The 27,972-nt window shown below is 38.2% G+C and overlaps 1 protein-coding gene across 1 annotated transcript in view; it reads right to left on the bottom strand.

The window, feature by feature from the left end:
• The window catches only part of PDE3A (phosphodiesterase 3A), a 342,193-nt gene extending 316,682 nt beyond the window's left edge, over nt 1–25,511 (bottom strand). Inside the window, exon 1 of the mRNA XM_040968076.1 lies at nt 25,424–25,511. The gene's annotated coding sequence lies outside the window, so the exon portion shown is untranslated. The remainder of the gene's footprint in view (nt 1–25,423) is intronic.
• Nucleotides 25,512–27,972: the final 2,461 nt, after the last annotated feature.

The following is a 27,972-nucleotide window of genomic DNA, read 5'->3' as shown; positions in this document are numbered from 1 at the left end:
TACTAGAGAAAATAAATTTTTTGGTAAATAACCCAGTTTATGTATATAATGAATATGCAAATCATTTCAACATACACAGTAGAAATTCTTGCTAATACAATAATTTTATCTAAAAAAAATCTTACTACAATTTACTTTAGTTATTAAGAGTCATTCTTTGCCACAAACAGTATTTATCTTCAGCAATCAGAAGACTATGGGGCCATTGCTGTGGCATGGACAGCTAAGCTGTTACCTGTGAGGCTGGCAACCCACGTGGGTCCCGGTTCAAGTCCCAGCTGCTCCAGTTCTGATCCAGTTCCCTGATAATGGCCTGGGAAAATAGCAGAACATGGCCCAAGTGCTTGGGTCCTCACATTCACTTGGGGGCCCAGAGGAAATTCCTGGCTTCTAGCTTGGGACTGTCCCAATTTTGGCCATTCCAATCATTTGAGGAATAAATCACCAGATGGAGTATCTCTCACTTCTTTCTGTGTAACCTCTCCTTCAAATAAAATAAACACATCTTTTAAAAAGATAAGTAGAAGGTTGGTTTTGGAGAGATAAAATGAATATCTCCTGTCCATAGTTTTATTGCAATTAATATCCTTAACAGCCAGAGCTGGACCAGACCAAAGCCTGCAGCTGAGAGCTCAGATTGGATCTCCTAGGTGGTGGAAGGGAACCAGCTAGTTGGGCCATCATTTGCTTTCCCCCTGCGTGTATACTGGAAGGAAGCTGGAATCAGGGGTAGAGCTGAGTGTCAACACACCCCACTAAGGATATGGGCATCCCAGGCAGAGTCTTCTCCATTGCACCAAAATGCAGCCTGAATAAGTGTGTTCCTTTTCCAGGTTAAAGAATATTTCATGTATATAGGAAAGTTGAAAAACATTTTGAAATTGGGATCACTGAACTGTGTGTGCATTTGTGTTAAATGTTAACCTGAGTCTAATGTTGTGCTCTATGGATGAAAAGTCTCTGTGACCATAATTGAGAAAACTTTGACCTGTTATTGTGAGAGAATATTTACATGGTTAGATACAAAGTCTGTAAAAATGAATGAGGTCTACTACACAGGTAGTAGAAATAATGGTCACAATTCAAATATATATATATATATATATATATACACACACACACACACACACACATATATATATATATATAAAACTTCTTATATTACAAAATGCAACAGAATTTTAAGAAAACTATATTACCAAAACTGCTAGGTTAGAAGCCTGTTATTTTAATAAGAAAGCAAGTAAGTGTTGGAAAAAAACAGATCAGTTTGACAGCTTGAACTGTGAAATTCCCAGATGTCGTGTCCCAGGCCAATCAGCATAGGATACCATTTTGAGACTCAAAATATCATTTGTATAATACTTGAATTGTTTCATTTAAGCAGGGCTAGAGAATTTGAGTTTCCTCACTTTCTTGGTGTTTACTAATCGAAAAAGCAAATCGTATCCTGAAAATATCTTTTTAAAATTGATCTACTCAGAGGTCCCTTTGTGCTGCAGGTCTTGATAAGTTCCAAGATACAACACTGCAATATGGTTTATGAGTAATACAAGTGTGTGTCAGATACTGCACACCAGTCAGAAAGATTCCCAAGATCTACAGCATCCTCTCTGAGAGCACCTTCTTGTTGAATACTTGTCAGCATCCTATGAAAATAAAAATTCTTTTGAGAGTAATGGGAATATAAACTCTATTTAAAAATGTATTTATTTTATGATACAGTTCCATAGGCTCTGGGATTTCCATTCCACCCTCCCTAATACCCATCACACCCACTGGTTTCCCTATATTATTAACAATAGTCCTTCAAACACAGTCATAAGTCCATCATTCTGCTATTTAAGTGTATCCTGACATTGTAAGCATTATTGTGGAATAAAACACATATAGAGAAAGCCACATAAAGATGTATGTTATTGCCTGATAAGTTAAATATGATACTATTAACCAGGTCAACAGATACACACACACACGTATGTATCAGTCATTCCTAGAGTCCTCCCTTTCTTCCGTCTCCATTTATTATAATTTTATAACCCCATTATCAATGCTTCAGTCATTTGAGAAACAAGAGCTGTTTCACAAAAATGCAGATAGTCATATGCCATATGAAAGAGCATGCCATCTCCTCCGGCTTTGTCAAAGAGATTTGATCTGAGTCTGATCTGGAATCAACTGACAATTTTTAGGGGAAACAGTACACAGAGAAATAAATATGTCAAGCATAAACCCAGAATATGGAAAATTCCATAGATTATAACATGTATGGTACAGGAAAAAATAAAACTCATAAAACATTTTTTGAAATAATTGTTTTTATGACAGTGAAATACACATTTACTTTCTAAGTGACTAATATTTATAAAAGTTTGCATTTTATTTCTAATTTTATTATCTACATAATATACCAACGTTCACTTATTAAACCAGAAGCACTCTTGGGTTCGGGTACATGGAACAGGTTACAACAGAACACTCCACAGAGAAACATGCATTACACAAGACAACACCTCATCTCAAGCTACAAATATAGTAGTGGCAAAGTTTCTGGCCTATAATACAAAATGTATGGCTTCAAATTCAACAGATTCCTCTGGGAAATGTTGATGCTTCATAACCTTTAGTGTTATTAATCTCATACTGATCTATGCTATTATAGTAATTTTATAATCATAATAATTTTATGCAGAATGGAAAGTTTTTAAACATAATATTCACTTGAATCACAGGAAAATCATTCTTTTAAAGGAACTTTTTAAACACCCGGATATGAAGACACAATAATAAAGACTGCATTCCTGGCTTCTTTTGGTCCTTACTTTTTCCTCTCATTTTTTTTTCAAGTACAAATTAAAACGAAAGAAGAAAGTATCACTCAGGGATTATTCAGAGGAGTGCAGCCAGAGGGGTTGCTAAGACCAACCAAGCTGACACATCACAGGTGTCACAGGGATCATAGTGGCTTCTTTTCTCTGGACAAGTTAGTAGGACGGCTTTCTACATGAAAACATACCTGCCACAAATACTGGCAAACAGTTTCTGGAGTTCTTGTGTGATACTAGGGCTAAAGGCTCTGGATCAGCCCATCCTATCTAAGTGCCCCGGTGTTGATGCAATTGTGTACCACCCACATGCCACACAGTTTCTGTGTTCATAATGCCCAGCACAGGCTCTGGCCATGGGCCTTGCATGGTTTCAACTCCTGTCTCTTCCACTTCCAAGCTAGCAGTTCTAAAGCTGATCTGCCTCACTGTGGCACCAACACAAACTGAAACCAAGCCCTCCCACGACTAGGAAGGAAATAGACATTTATCTAACATCAAGATTTCTGGCCTAAGTCAAAGTCCAGGCATAGTCACAGGTTTAAGACGAACTCTTACTTATCAATCAGTATTAAATACCCTTAGATTGATATGAACTGAATATAAGTTGGATAGTGCCTGTACAGTTGGGAAATGTAGCTTTTATATCTGCATCCAGCTGTCTGGCAAAATATCAGTAAGTTGTAAACTATGCTACAACACTAGATTTGAGGTTATTGAGCAAAGACAAGCAATTACTGGTAATATCAGGAAATGTTTAAGTTGCAGCAACAGACATCTTTTATCTTTTAGAATAAAGGCACTGGTCAAGCTGAATCGTTTATTACTATTTCAATGATGTTGCCCAAAGTGTGTGAGACTCACATGCTTCCTATCTTATGATTCCATAGCCCATAGCCAGTCTTTCAGGATAGTCCTGCTTGTCTGCAACTTCTGATTCCTCTGTTAATATAGTTGTAACTTAAGCAGCTTTTAAAAAATGCTCCCTTAGCTTCAACAACTGTTCTATGGAAACCAAATCTTTATTACAGAATTACAGTGGGGATTACAAACTTAATATAAATGGCAATTTTTCATTTATACAAAGAGTTTTATATACATTACATCTGTCACTCAGAATAGTGACTAATAAATACTATTATTAAATAGCTATATAATGCTGATAGAAATCAATCATTGTGAAAGAAAGATTTCAGATGCATTTATTAAACTCAGAAACTGAACCACTATTAAGTACCTAAACATTTACTCTCAGTAAATTTTGGCTCTGAAAAAGTAGAGCTCAATTTCAGAACTGCAAGGTATGGTTAACTGTGTAGTTTCCTTTCAAGATATATATCTTAAATTGAATCAAGTTTACAGACTTTTTGATACTTCTCTAACATATTTACATCCACTATAAAGAATGCCATTTGCATTCAGGAAAATAAAACAGTAGATTTGATAGAATAAAAATTATTGATTAAAATGTTAATCTATCCTTTCTCATACACAGAAACTAAAACAACCATATTTTGAAAGATAGGTTACCTCATTTTAAGGTGAAAGAAACACAATGCAGCAAGGACAGGAGGCAATAATAGTGAAAAACCAGTGGTGGGGCTGTATTCTCTCTTCAGGAAGAGAATGTTCATTTGTATTAGTATAGGTTGATTCCAATGTCAAGAGTTCAGAGTTCTCTGGAGAGGAAAAGTTATGAATTCATAGGCTTTGAAAGGTGACTCAGGTATAACTTTGTTGTTGATAGAAGACTGCATTTGTCCCTTGGAATGACTCAGTTGGAAAGAAAGCTTGTGAAAACATGAACACTAAATAAATAGTGGTATCAGGGGGTCACCAATGCAGCCAAAACTTAAAAGCCTAAGATCTTAGAAAACAGGAAAAAGTATTAAATGAAACCTACTACTTGTTCTTCTGCTCAGGGATTTTATGGTAAACCGACATTGGTATTAGAGACCGAACAGAAAAAAAAAAAAAATGTTAGGAGCTGGAAGCAGCTCTGCTGAGTGGGGGAGATGAAAATCAGGAATCCTGGCTACCCAGGCAGCTAGGACCTGAGAGGCCATTATCACAGGGGAAAGGGAATTACAGAGAAGCAAGCCGATGTTCTGAGTGCAGTTTCCCCTAAAGGGATGTGATGATATCTAAGTTTCCTGCACTTTGGTCTGGAGACCAAGACATCAAGTAGAAATGAGCTCAATAGGCTAAAACAATCAAAGCAGACATCAGCAGTGCCAAAGTGTTGGGGAGATAGGTACTACAGCATAAGGGATGGACATGGACAGGGCTGGTATTTTTTAAAGCAGGTTTTTCCCTAAGAAGATGAGCAAAGCAACCCCTTAGTCGTATTAACAAAGAGCATCCTGAGAGAACAGCCACCTGAAATTAAGAGATCAAAGAGGAATGATTCCAACTTTCTGCTATTTACATGGGTCATGACACTGTTGCTACGGGCAATGGTGGACATTCTAATATTTTGCAGTCTAGGTATATTTAGAAGTTTCACTGGAAGTCTACTTTTATTCCATAGCAGAGATACATTCTGTTTATGTTCTTTGATTCCTGGTACTCTAGTCTCTATTACAACCTTAGTTTGTGGAGTTACATGTGTGTGTTTATTTACTTTTACTTTTTTGTTCTGTATTTTTGATGGAAGTCATATTATATTAGAGCAAATATATGATATTTTTCCTTTTCTATCAAGACTCTTGAAAAGTGTTGAAATCCAGAACTGGAAACCAGAGTTACATCTCTGCAATGATTTAAAAAACCAAGTTCATGTTACACCTGCTGCAATTCCCAGAGGCCCCTATAGCCCACAACTATAGAGTACAAGGGTGCTGAAACTTAAAACTCCTTTGATGGGGAGAGCAATAGTCTCGTGGAAACTTCCCTAGACTGCATGACACTCTAAACTGCCTCTTATCAACATTCCTTTCCCTCTCCTTCACTTTATGATCAGACTCTCCAGGAAATTCAGGAAGCACCCTAACTTCTGTCTGTCTCTCCTCCAGCAGTGGTCTGACAGTTCTTTGTGCCTCTCCAGGCCTCTCACCCATTTCCACCATAGGTATTTCCCAAGCTAAACTCTTTTATGCTTAATATAACCTCTGTGTCTGTTTCTTGGAACCTCTGGACTAATACAAATTGTAGCAGGAACAGCCCAAGTAAACAGGTCTCACAAAGGGAATGTTCAACACTGGCTTGCCTCCTGCTCTCAGGGGAGCTACAGGGCATCATTCTAGATGACAAGTGAATTATGCATAACTCCTGGCACAAAGTTACACCTCAGCTGCCAAAGATTTCACCAGTGCTGACATAGGAAAAGCCATGGGTGGAGGGTAATGTCTTAACAGGGATGAGATTATGGGCATCTGAAAAATAAGGAAGGGCTTGGAAGAACATGCCTCAGAACACAAAGGTAGCCACTGGTGGTAGCTAAGATAAATTTACAACCTGCAAAAGGACTCAGGGCTATTACAAAGCAACTATTACCTGGGTAACAACTGCATGGTCTCTCTATAAATCTGTAGGAGCTTAGAGAGAGCCTATTAGCTAGATTGGGAGAACAGACATGGAAGAGTGGCAAGCCAAAACTTAATGGTTGAAGTCACGGCCATGCTCCAGAGATATCGGAAAGTTCAACCCACAAAGCCTTAAGGGAAGGACCCACTGTTAAAGTCTTGGAACATGAGATGGAGACACTGGTGAAGATATCTATGGAAACAGATTTGTCAATTCCACATGTGTCCTCCAGACTTGAAAGTCAGCTCATCCTTCCCTGTAACTTTTGCTGTGTTAAAAGTTCCTGAGGAGCAGCACTGGGTATGCGTACTCATATGACTACAAGATTGAAACCTAGTGTTAAACCCCAGTATAACATGAGAGAGGATGTACTTTGTTTGATAAAGGGGAAAAATATCCAGAATATCATAATACACCCTATGGATCTTCCTGGGATTAGATGCTAATGGTACTTGAGCAGCAATTCACATCTACTTTTTTGGGACAAGAGATTGTTCTGGTCTGTTTGCATCACCAAAACAGAATACCAAAGACTAGGTAAATTACAAACAGTAGAAGAAATTTCTCATGCCTCTACAGGCCACAAAGGGTGAAATCAAGGCATTAGCACAGTTGGTCAGCGAGGGTCCATACCTTAACTGGAGCTGTGTGTGCTCCCACATGGCACATGGAAGGCAAAAGGTAAAACAAGGGTAAACTCCCTGTCTCACATTGTTGGTAACCCATCCTGTTCCTGAGGGTGGAGCCACAGAGCTGAACCACCCTAAACACCAAACACAGGTGTGCTGCAATCCATCCTTTTAGATGTTTTTAAAAGACTTACTTAATGGAGGGACAGACAGAATCTTCTGCATGTTGGTTTACTCCCCAAATGCTCACAATGTCCAGAGTGGAGCCAATGGAAGCTAAAAATAGGGAGCTTCTTCTAGATTTCCCATGTGGGTGTAGGGGCCCAGTACTTTGGGCCAGACTTTGCTGCTTTTCTACATCAGAAGCAGAGAACTGGATTGTAAGTGGGGTAGCTGGGAATATAACTGGAGCCCACATGGGATGTGGACTTGTAAATAAGGGATTAGCCTGCTATGCCAACATGGCAGATCCTGAACCTGTTTTACGACTGAGCTAGTCCATGCTTCCTGCATAAGTATTCTGGAGAGAACAAAAGCATTCAGACCATAGTATGATTCAGTACTGTGACTTGGACTCCTGAAGGTGGGGAAAGTCACTAATGGGGTTTCACAACTCCAGAAAAAGCAATGGCAAACTCATTGACAAGTGTCATTTCTTGAATTGCTCTGACAGCACAGGAAGGAACAAACAAGTGGGTGTGTTGTAGTGTATATGTGATATAAAGCTGGAAAATCCTCCAGAGGACTATATTTCTTTGGAGAGCTGCATCAGCAGATCACAAAATATCCTAGGCTGGTTCTGTACAAAGGAAAAACAAAACACAGCAACAACAACAACAAACAACCTCAGTGACTTCAGTTTGAGAAGCTGCAAATGCAAGAATAGACAGCCCTATGTATTTGGCTCCAGTGAGTGCCCCCTTGGTCATTTCACATGGAGGATGGCACCTTGGCCACAACATTTGTAAGACGGAGAGATCATGTGGTGAAAAAGGAAACCAGAGAGACCAGGGAAGGGGCGTTCTCTTCTGTGACAACCCTCTTAAGAGAACAATTCCTTCCTAGGGGACCCTCAATGATCTATTATCCTCTGGGCTCCATTCATGTTTTTCTTCTTTAAAGATTTATTCATTTTTTTATTTGAAAGGGAAATATAAGAAAGGAGAGACACAGAAAGAAATCTTCAATCCACTGATTCATTCCCTAAATGGCTCCAACAGCCAGAGCCAAGCCTATCCAAAACCAAGAGCTAGGAGCCTCCTCTGGGTCTCCCATTTGGGTACAGGCACCCAACGACTTGAGCCATCTTCTGCTACTTTTCCAGTCCATGAGCAGGGAGCAAGATCAGAAGCAAAGCATCTGGGACATGAACTGATGCCCAAATGGGATGCTGGCACCACAGGTGGAGGTTCAACAGCAGCCTATTGAGCCACCCTGTCAGTCTCCAGACCCCACTTTTCAAGGTTTCACTAACCCCCAGCATTGTCATGCAAAGGACTAGGATTTTGAAACATGAACCTTTGAAGGACAAATTTAAGTCATATCCAAGACCACGATGAGGGCCTAAAATACTGTACATGTGTGAAGGTCCTCAGCCATGCACTACAGAGTCAGAGGGCATTCTCCTCTGCAAGTTAGGAATATTTGCTTAACATGCAGTCACAGAGCTGGGATCAGTAACATCCTGTAGCCTAATGTTGGGCTATTCCCTTCCCAGTAACAGTTAGTAGGCTTAACAATAAGCTAGTGGGTTACAATTACTACAGGGACCGGCAAAGGCATATGAGCTAAGGACAAATGAAGACAACTTTGCAGCCTATTTAATGAGTAGATGATGAATGAAGAATGGTACCCTATAAGAAACTTCTACTCAAAATCAGTGACAATGACAGCAAAGCCTCCATGGAGGATAGGAAGGTGAGGGTAACCAACTAAATAAACGTCTGTGTCTCTTGACTCACTGATTCTAAGAGAATGCTCAGGTTCCCTGGGTTCTGAAGGTCCCCAGGAAGAAAGGTCCTCCCACACCATGGCAGGTGGATTTCCTTAGCCATTTCCCAAAGGAACTCACAATCACTCATTGCAGTGACTTTTAACTGCCCCCTCCAGAGAGAATCACCAGACATACCAACAATGAAGGCTCTGGACCTTTAGTAGTTTCTCTCCTTAGTCCTGTGTAGTTCCAGAATGCAGCAGCTGTCCCAAGCAAAAAATCATGCATATTACTGGCCCAAAACAGTTTTATACCTTCTGACTCAGAACACTGGGAAGATCCCCTTCCCAGTGTTGGCTTCTGCAGCTGTTTTGATGTTGTGAGCTGGATCATCACTCATTTTACTTTCCTGGCAGTTCTTCCAGGAGTTCTAGCCTGTTACAAGTTTCTCCATTCCATTTGGTATTTCACTATCATCTGGAACAGTGCATTGATCCTTCTGCTCTTATTTTCAGCAAACATTAATTTAGTGGCTATTACACATACGGTAAAAAAGATTAAAAACCTAAACAAAAATTTTTCTAATAATTTTTAAGTTAAATTTTTTATTCATTTTCACTTTATTTGAAAGAGTGTGTATATGTGTGTGTGTACTATCAACCTGCCATCTGCTGGTCACTAATATTTTGATCCTTAGAGGTGTCCCATTACTTGAATCCTAGCACTCCTCCTCCCTCACCTGCAGGACTTACATAATCCCTATAATTCCTATTAACACATTCAAGTTTAATTTCACGAGTCTTCTGTTGTTTATACCTATTACAAAAAAAAAAAATCTCTTGACCCCCAAGCTTTTACCTACTCAGAGTTATTCAATTAGTGCAACACTGTCCATTTCCAAAGCTGGCCTTGCTGCTTAATTTTTCCCAATTCCTATAATTAACCTGTAGGTCACCCTAGCCTCACAGCTGATGTCCCCTGCTACAGTACTGCTACCCCTGGGTGGAGAGGCTGGCTGGTGTTAGGAGATCAACAGTGCCTGCCCATTCTCTCTGTCTCTCCCCTAAATCCCTAAACCAGGTGTCACGAGAGAATACAACTTGATTCACTCCTGTGCCACAGGAGCCTTTGTGGTGAGAGCCACCAGAACATAAGGCTGCATGCTTATTATTGCCTTCAACCACTCTCCCCCTAGTCCTTACTTAGGCCAACACAGTCAGGCCTTTCAGCCCTCTTCTATCTATTGAAACTGTTCTTTTTGAAGCCAGGAATAATCCTCTGCTATTAAATATTGATCAGATTATGTTGCTAACTTCCATGATGTTCTTGCTTTAATATGTATGTGTTTGTGTATAGTATGTATGCATATACATATATACATATACACATATATAATATATATATTTTATTCAAAGGCAGTGAAATTTTTGGTTCACTCCCAAATACCATGCAAGAGCTAAACCTAGGCCACTCTCAATTAGGAAGTAGGAACTCAGTATGAGCTCCATGAGGCTTGGAGAGACCCAAATATCTGACTCATCACCCGCTGCCTCCTTGAGTGTATACTAGTGGGAAAGTTGTGGAGGCAGAACTTGAACCAGACATGGATTTTTAACCAACTAGGCATTACATACATATTCAAATTAAAAATTACTTTTCAGATTATAAATTACCCAGTCAAACTCCTTGGGAAAAAAAATGAAAATCTGTCAGGGCTGGTGCCATGATTATGCCATTATATAGCAGATTGATCCTCTGCCTGTAGCATTAGCATCCCATATAAACATCAGTTTGTGTCTTGGCTGCTCCATTTCTGATCTGGCTCCTTTCTTGTGGGCTGGGTAAGGAGTAGAGGATGGCTCAGTCCTTGGATTCCTTTACTCATATGGGAAACATGAAAAGAAACTCCTTGTTTTGGACTGGTTCAGCTCTAGCTAATGCACCCATTTGGGGAGTGAAGTAACAGATGGAAGATCTCTCATTTTCTCTCCTTCTCTCTGTTAAGGAAAGAATCTATAAATCTGCCTTTCAAACAAAACCAAATAAATCTTTAGAGAGAACATACTGGACACAGGCACATGCATCTCTTCCATTCACTGATACACTCTCTAAATGAGAACAAGAGTGGGAGCCTGGAGCTAGAAGCCAGGAGCCAGGAGCAAGGAATTCCACCCTGGTTTCCCACAGAGGGGGAGTCCAAGTTGCTGTCTTCCCAAGCACATTACCAGGATGCTGATTTAAAATGGAGCAGATGGGATTCCAACACTACTCTGATCTGAGATGATGGCTTCAAAGTGTGTCATAATGCTAGAATACCCTTGTTTTATCAGTGGATCTCATAAACAAGTTGAAAGGTTGTAGTTTCAATACCAATCATGCTAATTAGAAACCAACATTGTTCATTCCTTGCTAGGTCTTTGTTCCTATTATTAAGCAGTATCTTACACCACAATAGTATTATGGTTTTCTCCATTCAGTGAATGTTTATTTAGTATCTACTATTAATGTTGTTTTTTGAGAATTATAGGATTCTTGGGCTCAAGAATATGAGAACCATTTTTCTTCACAGCATACAATGGCAGTTCTTGTATACAGTCTTAGTATTGGCGCATGTGCAATTCTATTGCTACTGACGGAAATTCTGGTACATATACCACTGACCTTAACTGCACTGAGTCTGTCCCAAAATAAACACCCAGAAACACAAGGACGTGATCTCATGTCAATGCCCCAGTGTTTCAACACCAAGTGAGGGATTTCCTATGATTAACCTTTCTAAGCAGATCAGAGAGTCTGTTTCATCCTTACAAAAAGTTAACAATGCCTGTTAAAACCAAATGACCTTTGTGGAAATAAAATTCCAGTTCATAAGCTACTACTTAAACATGTAATGAACTTGCTCTTAAGTAGGGTGTCAGACTATTACGTGCTATAACAAACACGGGAAGGCTTTGGAAGGAGACAGGCATAGAGTCAAATCCTAGGCCTAGAATTTAGTAATGAATTGGGGCAATTTCCTAGCACTTACAAAGTTAATGGGAGAATTAAGTTTAACAACATTAAAAGTCTACCATCTAGCACAGGGCATGTCAGAGAATAGACATTATCATCTGTTGCTTATTTACTGTAACATTTCGACAGCTCATCATTAGAATTGCTGTTCTCTTCCACTTTTTATATAACTCAATATCTTAACTAATAAAGCAGAGACATCCATGGTATTGGGTGGTTTCCACAGGCCTCCTTAGAGGTATTGCTTTAACAAAATAGATAGTGATTTTCAAGCAAAAGTCACTATTACCATATCCTTGAGGGCAAAGCTTTGATACTCCTTATCAGACTTCGCTTAATCAACTCAGAAGACAGAAAAATCTCATTCAAGAAAGGTTCCTCAGGGCAGGATGCTGGAGGAAAATGAGAATAATGAGGCAATACAAGCTATAAAGTAAACTAGGCAGAGGGCCAAGGATTTTCACACAAAGGCAAAATGAAGACAATCAGCTCTCATGAACTCAGAGCTTTCAGCTCTTTTCAAAGGGCAGGAGAGACACAGAGAGCTTCCCTGGCACTGCTTAAAATTCAAAGCCAATCCAGCCTTTCTTCAACTGCCTTTAGAAGACATCCTTTCACAGCTCACTGTCGGCCTCAGGTCACGGCTCCACAGACATCACTTGAGTCACATGGTGGGGATGTTTACAGTTTGTGAAAACCTCAATTTTATTCTACCTGACTCTATTGTCAAGGTTGTTCTCTTAAGTGAATGAGAGTACGATAATGAAATATTCCATCACTGGATCACAACGGTGTTACAAAAGTTTGTGTCTTTAATGCAAGCTCCCCAGACTAGAGAAGAGCTCTCCATCCTCATATCAGGAGTACTGTTGGGGTTTTGAAAGGAAAAAAGTAAGCTATATATTTCAGTGACTAGAAATCAACAGATGTCTTGGCAGATGCTGACGCCATGTGCTGATATTACACAACTGCCTGGATGCTAGCAGTTTGTCATCTGTTCTGGACAGTCCAGCAGTGATGGATCTTAAGTAGGGGAACCATTTACTTCATTATTTAATCCTTGAGAAACAGCATGTTCTATCATTTGCTACCCACAGACCAACTGAGGAACTCAACTACAGTGCCTACTATAGAGAATTTTGTGGATCTCCTAGCACTTCATCTAAAGCCAGGTGTGGGGAGGAGTGTTGGGTACATTTTGCAAATTCGCTCCCAGGAAACCCAGCTTTCAATTTTCTAGTCAACTCTAAACATCGAAAAACATCACACTGTCATTATGCTATATCACAAGCTCAAAAAGTAATTAACTGCTTCAAAATCAATATATCATTAAAGATATATGAGCACCATGAAACAGAACAGAACTAGGAACAGAATGACAGCTCTGTGTGTATTCATTAAGCATAAATACATATAAATACTATATATAATGTATATGATATGGGCATACATGCATGAAATAATAACTAGCACATACACACATATTTATATACATGAATTATATATATAGTATTTATTTATGGAAAGAATTCTGATGATTTTACACTGCCTCAGCATCATCTGGAACCTAAGTTGGTCTTTGTCCTATCCAAAGTGAGGGCTCAGTCAATCCTGATGACAACTTCTCAACGTGGGCACGCTGCCTTATTTGTGCCCTCCTCCCTTTTGGATAGTTACATACAGCTTGTGGGACTGGCCTTGTGGACCCTCACTCCCCACAAGGTCTATGCCATTAGACTGTCATCACCTGCCAACAGCACCTTCTGGAATTAAACCCCAAAAATTCCTCATAGGAAGCCTGTTTGGATAACGCTCTGGACCCAGAAAAGCTATTGGTCATCGAATCCCTCTCTGCCTGCCTCAATTGCTGTCTTCTGCTCCGTGGCCTACATGTTTATTGCAATGGGCCTATAATCAAGATTTTTCTTGATTTCCCTCATGTGTATCTCCTAATCAGTACAGGGAGCCTCTTCATCTTGAAGATCCTAAATGAAAACAATTCATTTTTTAAATATGTTTATAAACGCATCATTTCTATCAAGGCATCAACTACTGAACAGTTGATGAGTGAGATAAATGGGAGTTTCTGATGTCCTTTGGTAGCTACAATATTTAACAGGAAAGTTGCATATTTAAATTGAGCCTTTTTGAGCTTTGCCTTGTTTAATAGAGCTTGCCCATATGCTAGGTGTTTGCTGCTAGTCAGACACATGCTTGCTTTGTTGTGGATTGTCTCAGAATTAAGCAAATAGTTTTCTCCCATCTGTCCCCTATATTGCATCCTGCCTTTCTCAAGCTCTCATTTTGTGCCCCAGCTGACCTTTCACCCAACTCCATCTTTGTGTATATTTAAACCTATATCACATGCTGAGGCCCAGAGTAAGTGTTCTAAAGCGTGGGCTTTGTGAAATGTTTTCTTACTGAAACAGAAGAAGGGCTGGGGCTTTACAAGCAGCATACAGGCAGAAGTGGCACAAGATACTCTTCCCTGCGGGTTCCAGAAAGAAAGTCTGGGATCCCAGGGCTCCCTTTGTCTGGCTGTGATCATGCACATACTGCTAGTGGCCTGAGGCACTCAAACATTTCAGGGAGCTCTCCAGCCTTCTCTTGAACTAATTCCTTCCAGAGCCTTGCTTCAAGTGTGACTCATCACTTGACAAAGGCATTGCCTGCCCTGCAAGCCTGCTGCCAAATGGGGAGGGCATGTCTTTCCCATTGGATTCCTGCCATTTCTTTCATACATTTGACGTAATCCCCTCTCTCATTGTTTTTGTGTATCAGATTGTGCAAAATTGTAGGCAATAAAATAGAGCAGAACCCAGTGCCTGCCATATGACTATTCTGGGATGCCTTCAATAATCCTGGGGTGTTCTCTGGCCAAGAAGATCTCTAGTAGTTTGAATAGAGAGGCTTAATGTAGTTCTGTTGACTTGTTTGTGTGTCTGTTTTTGGCAGTGAGAGCAGGGTGTTACAAGATTTCATATGATTTAGGAAAGAAGAAGAGAGTAAACACATAAAAACATGATTATACATGCTGAAGAAGCAAGAAAATTTAAATAAAACATTTTTTTAGATTGAACACGTCTCGTAAAATGTACCAACTAAGACACCAGACCTTCCTGGAGATCTCACGGCAGCAGAAATATTCATTACATCCCACATCTGCCTGGACTCTCCTCCATTAGTTACCCCTCTCAGTGCTGTCAACCTTTCCCTTCCACTGGCATCTTTCCCTTAGCCTATAAACATGTTCAAGTCTCTCCCATCTTAGGAATAAATACTTCCCTGACTCTGCCTCAACTCTAGCCACTGTACCCTCTCCTTTTTAATTGTTTTAAAATAGCTCAGCTTAGGAGCAGGTGTTTGGCCTCACAGTTAAGCTCTTGGCTGGAAGATGTACATCCTACATCAGGGAGTCTGTATTCAACACCCTCCTCTTGCTCCCAAATGCAGTGTCCTGCTAATGCAGACTGCAGATGCCACAGTGTTGGCTCAAGTGATGAGGTTCCTAGGTTATGTTCTCTGCTCCAGTCTTGGCCACTACAGGGAGCAGACCCTGAACCAGCAGATGGAAGCTGTCTCCCTCATTCTCAAATGAACAACAATTCCAAAACAAATATCTTTGCTTTTAGAACTAGCAGTCCACCTGACAATCTACATTTACATCCATTTCTTTCCTCCATTAATTATAATGCTTCCAATCCTATTCCAATGTGAGTTTCCCCTGACAATTTATTACTGGAAACAAGAGACTGGAAACTCAATGTAAGCCAAGTTACAACAAAAGAAGGTCTGTTATTGTTATTGTGGTTATTAAGAAGTTTTATTTCATTTACCTAAAAACAGCTTACAGCTTGAGCTAACTCCAGGTTACAGCTGAGCCACTCTTATGCTTCCGATTCTGCCTTCTTCTATTTTGGCTTTATCTTTTGATCAGTTCATGCCTAATGGTGGCAAATAAGGGCCTCTACACTTATATTCTTACTCCTATACTTCTATCAGAAAGAGAAGCTTGGTTTGGACATATCTCCCATGATTCTTAGGATTAGGTTTGGTGGATTCAAAATGAGTTGCAAGCACAGTATAAGAGATGCAGTAACAATCTGATCTGATTGATACAGCCTGTGTCCCATGAATTCTTCAAATGCAGCATGGCTTTGAATTTGGTCTCTTAGAACAATAATGTAGCTACACTTAGTCGGAAAACTTTGCTAGTTCAGTATTGAACATTTTGAAGATGATATAAGTTCAGTGAACTTGAGGAACTGGCCCAACTCTTAAAAGTAATTGAGATCCAGGCTCTTAAAGTTGCTTATCTCAAAACTACTCTTCCCGCTGTTTCTTTCTGAGATATATTATGGACAATACACATCAAAGACCTATTATACTTGCTTAATTAACGTGGATTTTCTTTCCCCTGTATATGTGACTCTGATCCGATTATAAGTCTTCAAAATTTTAGCATGGATGCAGTTTCTTAACCTACTTCCTTCCTACCTTAAATAGTTCATCCAGTTCATTTATTTTTTTCCTCAACATCATTTTCCAAGACATTCTGAATCATTTGTTCTCCCTTCAAGATGCTAAGCTTCCCTCATTTGTCTGAAATTTTAAATAAAATCTACTCTTCCTGCCTGGCTCCCTTTATCCATGGATATTTAGTCATTTTTTAAGAAAGTCGTCCCTCAAATACTTCATCATATGTTTCACTGTAGTTTATGCATGCCTCCTTTAGGGAACATATTCTCTAGGATGTGTAGTGATTCCTACATGTTCAGTATATTTTCTCACCATATCCTCAAGGATATGCTGTTGGCATCATATACGTGTTTACTGACTGAATATGCATACAAAGAAATTCTTTTATCCAAAATTCCCTTTCCCAATATCCGATACACACAATAATAATAACGAAAGATGACAGAAAAAGACAGTAAGGAACCAGTGAAGTGACTGAAGACACTGCCAGACCGAAGAACTACAGAGGAAATATTTTCATATTTTTTTCAGATCAGTAGGCAATTCTGATTCCACCGCCAATTATTAGAAGAGAAAATTTTGTGTGCGTGCCTTCTACTCTTTGTGGATGCAAGAGGCCTGATTCTTGATAGCCCATTTCCACACTCAACGGAGGTTGACGCAGCTTCGTCAGAAAACCACCTTGTACTCATTCCTCTACCTGTACTTCTCCGGCTACTGCTTCAGTTCAGAACTTCATCATTTGCTGCACAATGACAAGAGTCTCCTTGCTTCTGTGTGACCTCTTTGCAATCCATCTGCCCCATGGCTGTGAGAAGTATTTCTTCTGGAGCATTTTATAGCATTAATTCTCTCAATTCAAATGCCAGTCTTCTAAGCTGATAAAACTATTCAAAATTGCCTTAACTTATCTCTCATCTTTTCCTTGTTAGCCCCATAGTTATGTGTTGGGCTCCAGCAATGGCAAGCTTCTATACATCATTCTGCGTATCATTTCTTTACGTCTGCTAATCTAGGTGCCTTACCTCAAACACTCATTTTACTTTGCCAACTTACCAAATACAAGCTCCTATTTATCTAAGCCATGATTTTCTCTGGGAAGCCTTGCCAAATGTCCTACATAAAGTTACTCCTTTTTGTACTGGAAGTACATGCTTTTATATTTAAAAAAAAAAAAAGACCAGAACGCTTTATTTCTTTGTATTTTTTTTTCTGTATCTTCCTCTACATGGCAAGCTCTCTGATAGCAGAGACTGTAACTTACTCATCTCTTTTCCTCTGCTACCTTGCCAGCTACACAGAACATAAACCTGTGGTGATTGGGCTGAAAAGAAGGAATAAAGAAAATGCAGAAAAATAGAACAGATTAAATCTTTCGCTTTTGTTCCAAGTTTTTGATATAGAATGTGATAAAGAGCACTACCTTCTGAAAGAATCTGAGAGAGAAATATTTTATCTATTCCAAAGTTGATTCTACCAGCAAAAACATTTGGCATGTTACCAAAAGTTTAAATACACACAGATTATTCGGTGCTGATGCTTCAATTACGAAATTTTAATTCTTCCAGAAATATCCTTTCCTCTAACTGCTTTGAAAATATTAAGTGCTGAGAATGAACTGAAAATAGATTATATTTCTATTCACTTAATCAAGAGAGAATGTATTTGAATAAATTATTTTTGTTACACATCTATTTCTTACTCCAATGTTTGATTTCATTCATAGTGTAAAACAAATACAAGCATGGTGACTATATGCTTTATCATAAAATACATACTCTCTCTCTTTCTCTTATTTATTCATTTATTTATTTATTTATATTGGAAAGCCAGATATATAAAGAGGAAGATCCTCTGTCTTGTGATTCAATCCCCAAGTGACCGCAAAGGCCAGGGCTGAGCCGATCCCAAGCCAGGAACTAGGAGCTTCTTCTGGGCTTCCCTCACAGCTGCAGGGTCCCAAGGCTTTGGGCTGTCTCAACTGCCTTCCCAGGCCACAAGCAGGGAGCTGGATGAGAACTGGAACTGCCAGGATTAGAATCGGCACCCATATGGGATCCAGGCACATGCAAGGCAAGGACCTCAGCTGCTAGGCTACTGCACTGGGCCTAAAATACATACTTCAATTTTCCCCTTTCTTAACTTCTGTGCTATCTGTGCATCTAGTAGGTACTCATTAAATGAACACTTTCTTCTTAGTTATTTCCTTTCCTTTTCTTCAAAAACTCTCAAATAATTTCACAATATTTAGGTTCTGTCCAAAAAGCTTTAAGTGTCTAGCTTTCCATATAATTTTTGCCATTTTATTCTACTTGCAATTACCACACTAATTTGAAAAAAAAAAAACATTTAAAAATGCCTACTATCAAACACTCATCATTTTAGGTTTAGGGAATTCTCTTTTTTTAACATTTTATTATTATTATCGTTTTATGATACAGTTCCAAAGGCTCCGGGTATTTCCCTTATCCCAGTCCTAACCGCCCCCCCACACCTAGTTCCTCTATATCATTACTAAAGTATAGTTCTTCATACACAGTCATATGTCCATCATTACGGGCATGGATAATGGCAGAGAGACCAGAATCCTATTGTCATGATATAGTAAACAGTTTCATTGTAAGTCCATCTTTGTCTGGAAGTAGAAATGCATACTGCATTATATCCTCACATCTGGATGTTAGTCTCTATTTCACAGGTACTGTACATCCCCTTAAATGAAAAGTCATAATACAAAATCAACAACAGAAAGGAAAATAGAAATTTACAATGCCATGAAGTTAAATGACATGTTACTAGATATGACAGTCTCTACTACACAGCTACTATACATCCCCTTAAATGAAAAGCCACAAAACAAAATCAACATCAGAAAGAAAAAAGAAATTAACAACACCAAGAAATTAAATAACATGCTACTAAATGACTAATGTGTAGCTGAAGAAATGAAAATCAAGAACCTTCTTGAAGAAAATGATGCTACTCTATGATCTATGAGTCACTGAATGATTTAATCAGAAGAAAGTGTTTTGAAGAGATGAAGCTAACTGAGTACATCAAATTCCATGCGATATAGTTTCTGCTGATTTTTGTTGGTGAAGTGTGTCTCTTCTAGACAATGAATAGATGAGTTTTGTTTTTTAATCCAGTCTACTAATCTATGCTGTTTGATTGAGCTTAAGCCATTTACAGTCAGGGCTAATACGTATGGGTGGTATTTTGGTTCTGTCATTTTAGGAATGGGTTGTTCATTAGTTTAGTTTTCCGTTGTTATTTTAGGTTTAGGGAATTCTTACTAATAATCTTCAGGCAGAAAATTCTATGGCTTTCTTCTTCCTTCTCTTAACCTCCTTTTCCTGTCTGACTTTGTAAAATTTGTCTCCTCCTGTTCTTTCCCCAATTTTTCAAAAAGTCATTTCTAAGTACCTGAGATGCTGCTCTCTTACTTGTTAAAACACTAAGATGACTACTTCAGAGATCCATCTCAGGATTGACTCTCCCGGTCTGAGAACTTAAACCAACCATTGATGATAATTCCAGAGTCACAGGACCCCAAGGCAGAGGACTGAAGGATTAGCCAACTCTCATGAGTTCTCTGACAAGGAAATAAAGTTCCCTGCTCAGAACATTCAAACTCCACCCGATTTGTGTGGACTAATTACCATGCTGCCAAACCAGACTTCATGCTCATGTTTTGTCTTCTATGTTCTACTTTGTCCTTTTTGGATGAGAGAGCATGAGGAAAAATATAAACTTGCTGGATTGCTTGGCAAGTATTCTTCACACACATTAGATAAATGGTTATATTAGTTTTTGAACTATGATGCTCCTTTAAGGTTAGTTTTACTGATCTTTTTTAAATATGATTTTTAAGTTATAGATGCCTACATATCTTTATGTACATTCTGAAACAAAATATGTGTATTTGAAAATGTGTAGAAATAAATAATGTCGATGAAATGACGGTAGTCAGTAAAACACGTTTAAAAATTACACTTTCTAAATTTCTTAAATGATCAATCAAAAGACACATAAGAATCTAAGTTAGAAGTTATGTAGGAGAACTGTCTATTTCGTTCCTGCCCCAATATATAATACATACACACACACATACACATGAGAGAGAGAGAGAGATAGAGAGAGACAAATCTATGTGAGACAAAGTAACCTTAGGATAGTTTTACAATATAGCACTCAAAATACCTCAAATATCAATTAGTTTATGTGTTGTTACATATATAAGAAAAATTCAAGAAAATTAGGAATACTCTCACACTAACATTGCTAATATATTGAAATTGATTTCCTACATATTTCAAAAGTAAAGTTTCTCATTGCATTGCTTTTTCTCTACCAACATCTTAGTGACATATAAAAAATCCTGCAAAACATATTATCTGGTATCCTGTAGACCAAAAAGAAAAGCAAAAAAATACCGTTATACTAAATTTAAACATTTTAAACCCTTCCACGTATCGAGGTGGATTACGTCTGAGGCGCTCTCTCTCTCTCTCTCTCTCTCTCACCTACGTTTCCCCTTTCCTCCAGCAACACAAGCCACTGCAGTCAGGCTTCATCGTTATAAATGCAGTCTTAAGATTTCTTTAACGAATGTCTCTAAAACATTGTTACTCTCAAAAATCACTCTTTATGTAGTTTTGGCTTCCATTTTAAATTGCTAGCAAAAGAGACCACTTTAAGCTACAAGCTCTTGGCTTAAAACTCTCCTCGGCAACTCGGAGTACAAATAAGTAATTGTATGTTCAATTTTACATGCACAGAGAAAAAGTAGGGGCAGGAAGGATTATCTGTGTAAAGTTGTGCTTATGTTTCTCTTGGAAACATTGCTAGTTTCCTGTGAACATCCACTTCTGACATGGATATAACAGTACACACATCCACACTTTGACATGACTACCCACTGAAATGGATGTCCACTGACAGGACACATTCCCAACTTAGAACTCTGGGGAACAGGGTAGATACTCATAAACGAAGGCAATTGATAGGACAGTTTATTATTTTGGAACAGGCAGCACAGAATCTGAAATTGCAGTGTGCTCAAGATTTCAGCCAAGACAAAGTGTGCCCTATAAGTGTCTCGTGGTAACTTGGAGCAAAGCCAAAACACACAGTGCTGGAGTTCTGAGGGTTAAATCATCACATACTATCAACTTGAACAGCATGGTCATTGAAATCATTTGCCCTGAAAGTAACTTAGAAAGAAACTCAAGGAAAGCAGTTAGAACAAGTCCATCATTGTTTCTAGGGATGTAAAAATGTGCCAAGTGTGTTTTTAGAGGTATTCTGATGCACACACATAAACCCGGTATCTTGTTATTTTTAAATCCTTTTAATAAGGAATCATTTCAGTGCTTTAGAAGTAGATTGTCTGCCATATATTTAAAACGTATTTCCAATTTAGCACAACAAACCCTCCAAGTAAGTCCTCAACTCCAAAATAAGCTAAAGGTGGAAAACATAATTTAGAATTTTTAAATACTTTATAAATTTGAATCTATATTTAAATAAAAGTCAGTCTTGTTTGGAAAAATCTGCAAAGTCTTGGCTTAAAAATTATTTTTTAAATCATTTTACAGGGGAGCAGTTGGAACATACTACAAATGGCTGATGGTAATCAAATAAAAGCACCTATTAAAAATCCATGTTCTCATAACCCTAAGGAATTTTGTTATTCAATAGTTAAAACCCTTCAAACAACCACACTGAGTTTCCCATAATCATCCATGGTCTCAAACATCCAAACCAAAAATGAACTAATATTCTCACCCTGTTTTAAATGATATTGTAAAGGGTCCAAGCTTGATAATGAAGTGAGAAACACTGATTGGCTGTCTGGGTGGTGTAAAAATAGTAACAACTTTTGAGAACAAAAAGATCAGTCAATACATAAAGACAGTTATTTGTGGCATGAAAGATAAAATCAAATTTGCCTAGGAAATCACTGTAAGCTGCTGCAACCTGAAATACCATTTACCTTGAAATTTATAAAATAGAAGGCATGCTTGGTGACAAGAGTTCAAGTTTTTCAAATCGTTATGTTTGAATCTTTAGTCATATGGGAATATTCAACGCAAGTCCAACTGGTTTTGAAGGAACCAAATGTTATCAAATGATAATAGAAATTAATTGAAATGTAAGATATTTAAATATTTTAAGTGAATTACCTGCTAGGCGGTATTAATTTTCATTCATTTTAATTCTTTGCTAAAAACAATGTGATAATAAAGCAAGCAGCAGTATGATTACACAGTGGCTATTAGGGCTAACATGTTGGTGATTATTATATGATTTTCATATGCTAATCTCTAAAAATAAGTGCAATTAAAAATGTGCTTTATGGCACTTGAACTAAAGAAAAAAATTAGAGATGAACTTCGTTTCTATAGCATTATAATGCAAAGACAGCATATCAATCTAAAATGCTTTAGGATATAGACCAAAAAAGCCTTATGTGAAACTCTTGTAATTTCTCATAATTATACTGTAAATGTTGATGTAACATTTAGAAACATTTTGACATTTCTTGAAATAATCGGTACATACAGAGCATTATCCAGGATCCTGATCTGTGCTTCATTCTCCTTTAAAATAGTAAAGATTCTAAGTTCATTTACTATATTATGAGAGAGCCATATTGACAGAGTATTCAGAAAATCAGATAAATATATTCCAGAAGACAACGTCTATATTTCAGCCAAACAGAATACAATTGCAAAGAAATAAAGAGGAAAGGTCAAGCTTTTGATATGGCACCATGACCTTATTTTTGTCTTGGGTGATACCCACTACAGTAACATAAATTAACACTTGAAAAAACTGAAAAGAAAAAAAAAATCTCTGAAAACTAAAAAAGAACTAAGTGATTAGATATAACTACTTCTGGGAATAGCGACTTGGATGTTACTAGCGTTTCAGTGCTTTTCAAGCAAGGATTTGACCAATATAAAACTCACTGGAAAATATAAAGCACATACGGTGGCAAAAACAATTTTAAAAAAGAAGAAAACTTTAGGGTTAATATCACCTGATTTAAAGACTTACAGTAGTTCAGCACAACATTACAATGACATCAAGATAGATAAATCAGCAGAATGGAATAGAAAAATCTAGAAATTGCTCAATTCACAAGTAAACAGATGTTTTCTGTCAGCAAAGAATAGTTTTTTTAGGTAGTCAAAAAAAGACAATAGATTCGTACCTTATATCACAGGAAAATTAACTCAAATGGGTCATAATTCTTAATGGAAACCTAAATGCATAAAATTTCTGGGAAAAAATATTGAAAAAAAAACAGAAGAAAATGTTTGTAACCTTACGGTATCAAAGATTTCTTGGAACTCTCAAAACATGATATATATGAGAAAACACTGATAAACTGGACTTAATTAAAATGAAGAATTTCTGTTCCTCAAAATACACTTTCAGGATAATCAAATGACAAGGCACATTTGAAGAAGATTTTTGCAAAATGAGTATCTTTTTAAGGACCTACAGTCCATTATATAGAGAGAACTTTCCAAACGAAAGGAAGATAGCTCAACTGAGAGGAAGTGGGTGTAAAGAAGGAACTGTAAGCCATAATACAAAGTAGCCTATATAATACAAGGTAGCCTTCACATAAGAAAAAAAAATAGTTATGTAGTACACCGAATAATGGCATCCCAAATTTTATACACATTGTCATATCTAAAATTCAAAAATATGACCTTATTTGGATGCTGATGTAATTTACAATACTTTTACAGTTGGATTATCTTGCATTTGCCCAGTGGGCTTTATGTCCTTGTAGAGGTAGCCACAGAGAAGTGGGTTTTAACACAAAAGTTAGGACCCCACTTGGGTGCCCACTCCATTCGATGCACCTGGTTTATGCTCCAGCTTCCTACTAATGTGCATCCTGGGTGGAGTGAGCAGTGAGGTGCAAGTTGTTGGGTTTCTGCCCCCCTGAGAGAGACCCAGGTAGACTCCTGGATTCCTGGTTTTGTCTGGTCCTGCCCTTCCTGATATGGGCATTTTGGAAGTATAGCAATCAATGGAAAATCTCAATCTCTTTCTCCTTTACTGCCTTTCAAATAATTTTAAAACAGAGGCAGGCAGAGGAAACTTTGATCATGGGAAGCAGGAAGGCCATGTGATAAAAACAAGGCTGAGAGGTTGGATGCTCAGTCACAGACTTGGAAGATGGAAGAGAGCAGCCACAAGCCAAGGAATACAAGACTTTGTTCAGTGGCCGCAGATAGGGGACTCAATTCTTCCCCACATCCTTTGGAGGGCACTCAGCCCTGCAGACACACCTTGGTGTTAGCAAACTCATTCACAAACGTGTCTGACAGAACTCTGACAGATTGTTTCTTCTGCATTAAGACAATGTTTTAAATTTTAGTTCTTTAATGTTATTTAAGAAGAGGGAGAAACTGACCACAAAGATAAAGATAATGCTCCCTTCTGCTGACTGGGTCCCCCAAAGCCCTAAACAGAACAGGGCCAGCCAGAAACCAGGAGCCCAGAGTTCAACCTAGATTTCCACAAGAATGGCAGGGCACCAGCTTTGTCATCTGTCACTTGCTGCCTCCGAGATGTACATCAGGAGGAAATGGAATGGGGAGCAGAGCCAACGCTCAAGGCCACATACCCTGGAACAGGACATAGACACTCTCAGTGGTGCCTTAACTGCTGCATCAGATACCCACTCCTGCGTTAAGTTACTATAGCAGTCACAGGAAACTCACAGATGACAGACACATGGCACCTGAGACAATGTGCAGCACCATTAGCAACGAGGAAAATGCAAACCAAAGCCATAAGACAATACTGTAGACTTCATAATATAATACAATATGGACGTGAGAGTGGGAATCAGCCAATAACACATAGATAACCTGCTTTGAAAACAGTTCAGTAGTTTCTCTAAAATGAGCATGTATGGGATAACCTAGCCATTCAAAATGCAGTTATTGACTCAGAAAAATAAAGTAAGCTTCCACACAAACACTCACATGGGATGGTCCCACGGCTTTCTCTTCAATAGCTCCACACTGGAAACCGTCCACAAGTTGTAAGCACACAAACTGTGCTGCATGCACACGATGCTGTAAAACTCAGCGATGATGTGAAATGAACTGAAAGCATATGAAAAACACGAATGAGTCATAAAAACCAATACGCTGTAAAAACATGGATAAGAAACAATTGTACATACTGTATGTATCTATTTATCTGCACCACCAAAAATTAAAACTATTTCACAGTGTGTGAAAGCAGGGAATTGATGAGGGAGAGTCTGTGGGTAACACAGGAGGGAGGGATTACAAAATGGCATGAAGGAATTGTGGAATGACGGTTTCACATCTGTTTATATATGACAAAATTCACCCATCTGTATACCTAGCTACACTTTGTTGTGCAAAAATTGTAGTTCAATAAACTATTATATATTCAATTTTTGTTTAAATTCCAATTCACAGAATGTTGCCTTTAACATTTCTTTAGAGAGCACAAAACCCTTAAAAAGCTTCAGCTATCTCAGCTATTTTACATATTCTCTTGTAATTCAGTTGGCAATACTGTTTATTCTGCTAGCTAAAATACTAAGATGCCCATGTTTTCTATCTAAGCACCTAAACTTGATATCCAGTTCCAGCTCTTGATTCAGCTTACTGATGATGCAGTCCCTATATGACAAAGGTCATGGGTCAAGTAACTGTGTTCTTGCTACCCACATGGGGGACCTACACTAGATTCTGAGCTGTCAGGTTTGGTTCAGCTCCACCCTGGCTATTGTGAACATCCAGGGAATGAGTCATTGGATGCAAGTCTTCTGACTCAGATAGATGTATAAATTTTATAAAATGGTCAACTTTAAGAAGACAGTGCTGTTTTCTATAAAAATAATATCCTGTATATAAATCTGCTAATTGTTATATCTTACTTGGTTATCCAATTTAATGATCCTACTTCAGATGAAAAAGCCCAGTTAAAAACATTTTTAAAAGACTTGAATTATATTATCCAAAGCATACACAAAAGCTGAAGTATTTGAGTCTCTATCGTCCACGTGTAAGACCAAGTAGAGTTCCTAACTCCTGGCTTTAACATGGACTAGCTCTGGCTGTTGTTGTCACCTGGGGCCAGTGTGCTGGCACAGAAAGTTAACCTACGACCTGCGGTGCCAGTTTCCTAAATGAGTACCAGTTTGCATCTGTCTACGCCACTTCGAATCAGCTCCCTGCTTACGGTCTAGGAAAGTGGAAGAAGATGGCTCCAGTCCTTGGGCCCCGCCACCATTTGGGAGATCTAGAGAATGAGTTCAGCTCCAGCCTTTGCAGCCATTTGGGGGAATAAACCATCAAATGAAAGGTGCTCTTTCTTTCTCTCTTTATATGTGTCTGTGTGTCTCCTCTCTGTAAATCTCTTTCAAATAAAAATATGTTTTAAAAACATACACATAATATGAGCAATTGGTAAAACTATAGTAAAAAAGAGATACAAATCTAAAGATATTATGTAAAACATTTGTGCATATAGAAATGAGTACCTAGTCTCCATTTCAGTATAAACTTTAGCACCTGTGATATTCTTAGTTTTAAAGGTATTTGTAAAAAAAAATTATTAAGCAACAATATAAGAAAAAGCTCATAGGAAAAAAAAAGGCTAGAAAGCAACCACAAAAAATTAAAACTGGTACACAGTTTTTTTCTAATACACATTACCATGACTTTTCAAAGTACGCTTGCATATTTTAAAAACAACGCTTTGCACCAAATGCCTCAAAAAGAAATTTTAAAAAACCCTTCACCTAAATGCTGACAAGAAAAAAAAATCAACTTGACTGTGAACCAACATGAGGCAGCCATATGAGGGCTCTTCAAAAAGTTCAGCAACATGCATATTAGGAAAATAATAAAAAAAACTACACATGGCTTTCAAAATTTTTGCATCCCAAATAAACATAGTTTAATTGTATTATCCTATGACATTTTTGAAGGGCCAGCACATAAAGGACTTGCTGAATGGAAAGGCATCATGAAATAGCCAGTCAAAATGGTTCAAAGTCATGCTTTGTATTAATCTGATCAGTTTTCTTCCTTGGCATACCACCTAACAAATACAGCACAAACCAGTAACGGCAGCACTTCTTTTATTATTCTTGACGTCCAGCTTTGCATGTGTGGATTGCTTGACTGCACTGTCCTACCACTCCTGGTGGAGTGTGGATGCCTCACTGATGTGACCAGGTCATCACTGCCTACTATCTTCAAAGATGCTCAGCTTCCAATCAATTCCACATGCCTCAAAACTACTCTTCAATAATCAATATGAAGCATATATCTCAAACATTTAAATCATGTGTGCAGACCTGCTTTTCAAAATCAAATTCAACATTTCATAACAAGAGAAAACAAAACTTATCATAATTAAACATTTTATATGTCCTTTGCCAAAAATACTCTGTTAGACATAATGTAACCATTAAGTTCAAAACAATTTGTTCACAACTGAAGTCTCTTGCCAAATGTATTTACCTGCGTGGACAATGTAGAATGGC

This window comes from Ochotona curzoniae, unplaced genomic scaffold (genome assembly GCF_017591425.1).
Source record: "Ochotona curzoniae isolate NIBS_2020 unplaced genomic scaffold, NIBS_Ocur_1.0 contig_1482, whole genome shotgun sequence".
NCBI lineage: Eukaryota > Metazoa > Chordata > Mammalia > Lagomorpha > Ochotonidae > Ochotona > Ochotona curzoniae.
Note: the sequence above shows the minus strand (reverse complement) of the source record. Positions and strands in the feature narration are given on the sequence as shown.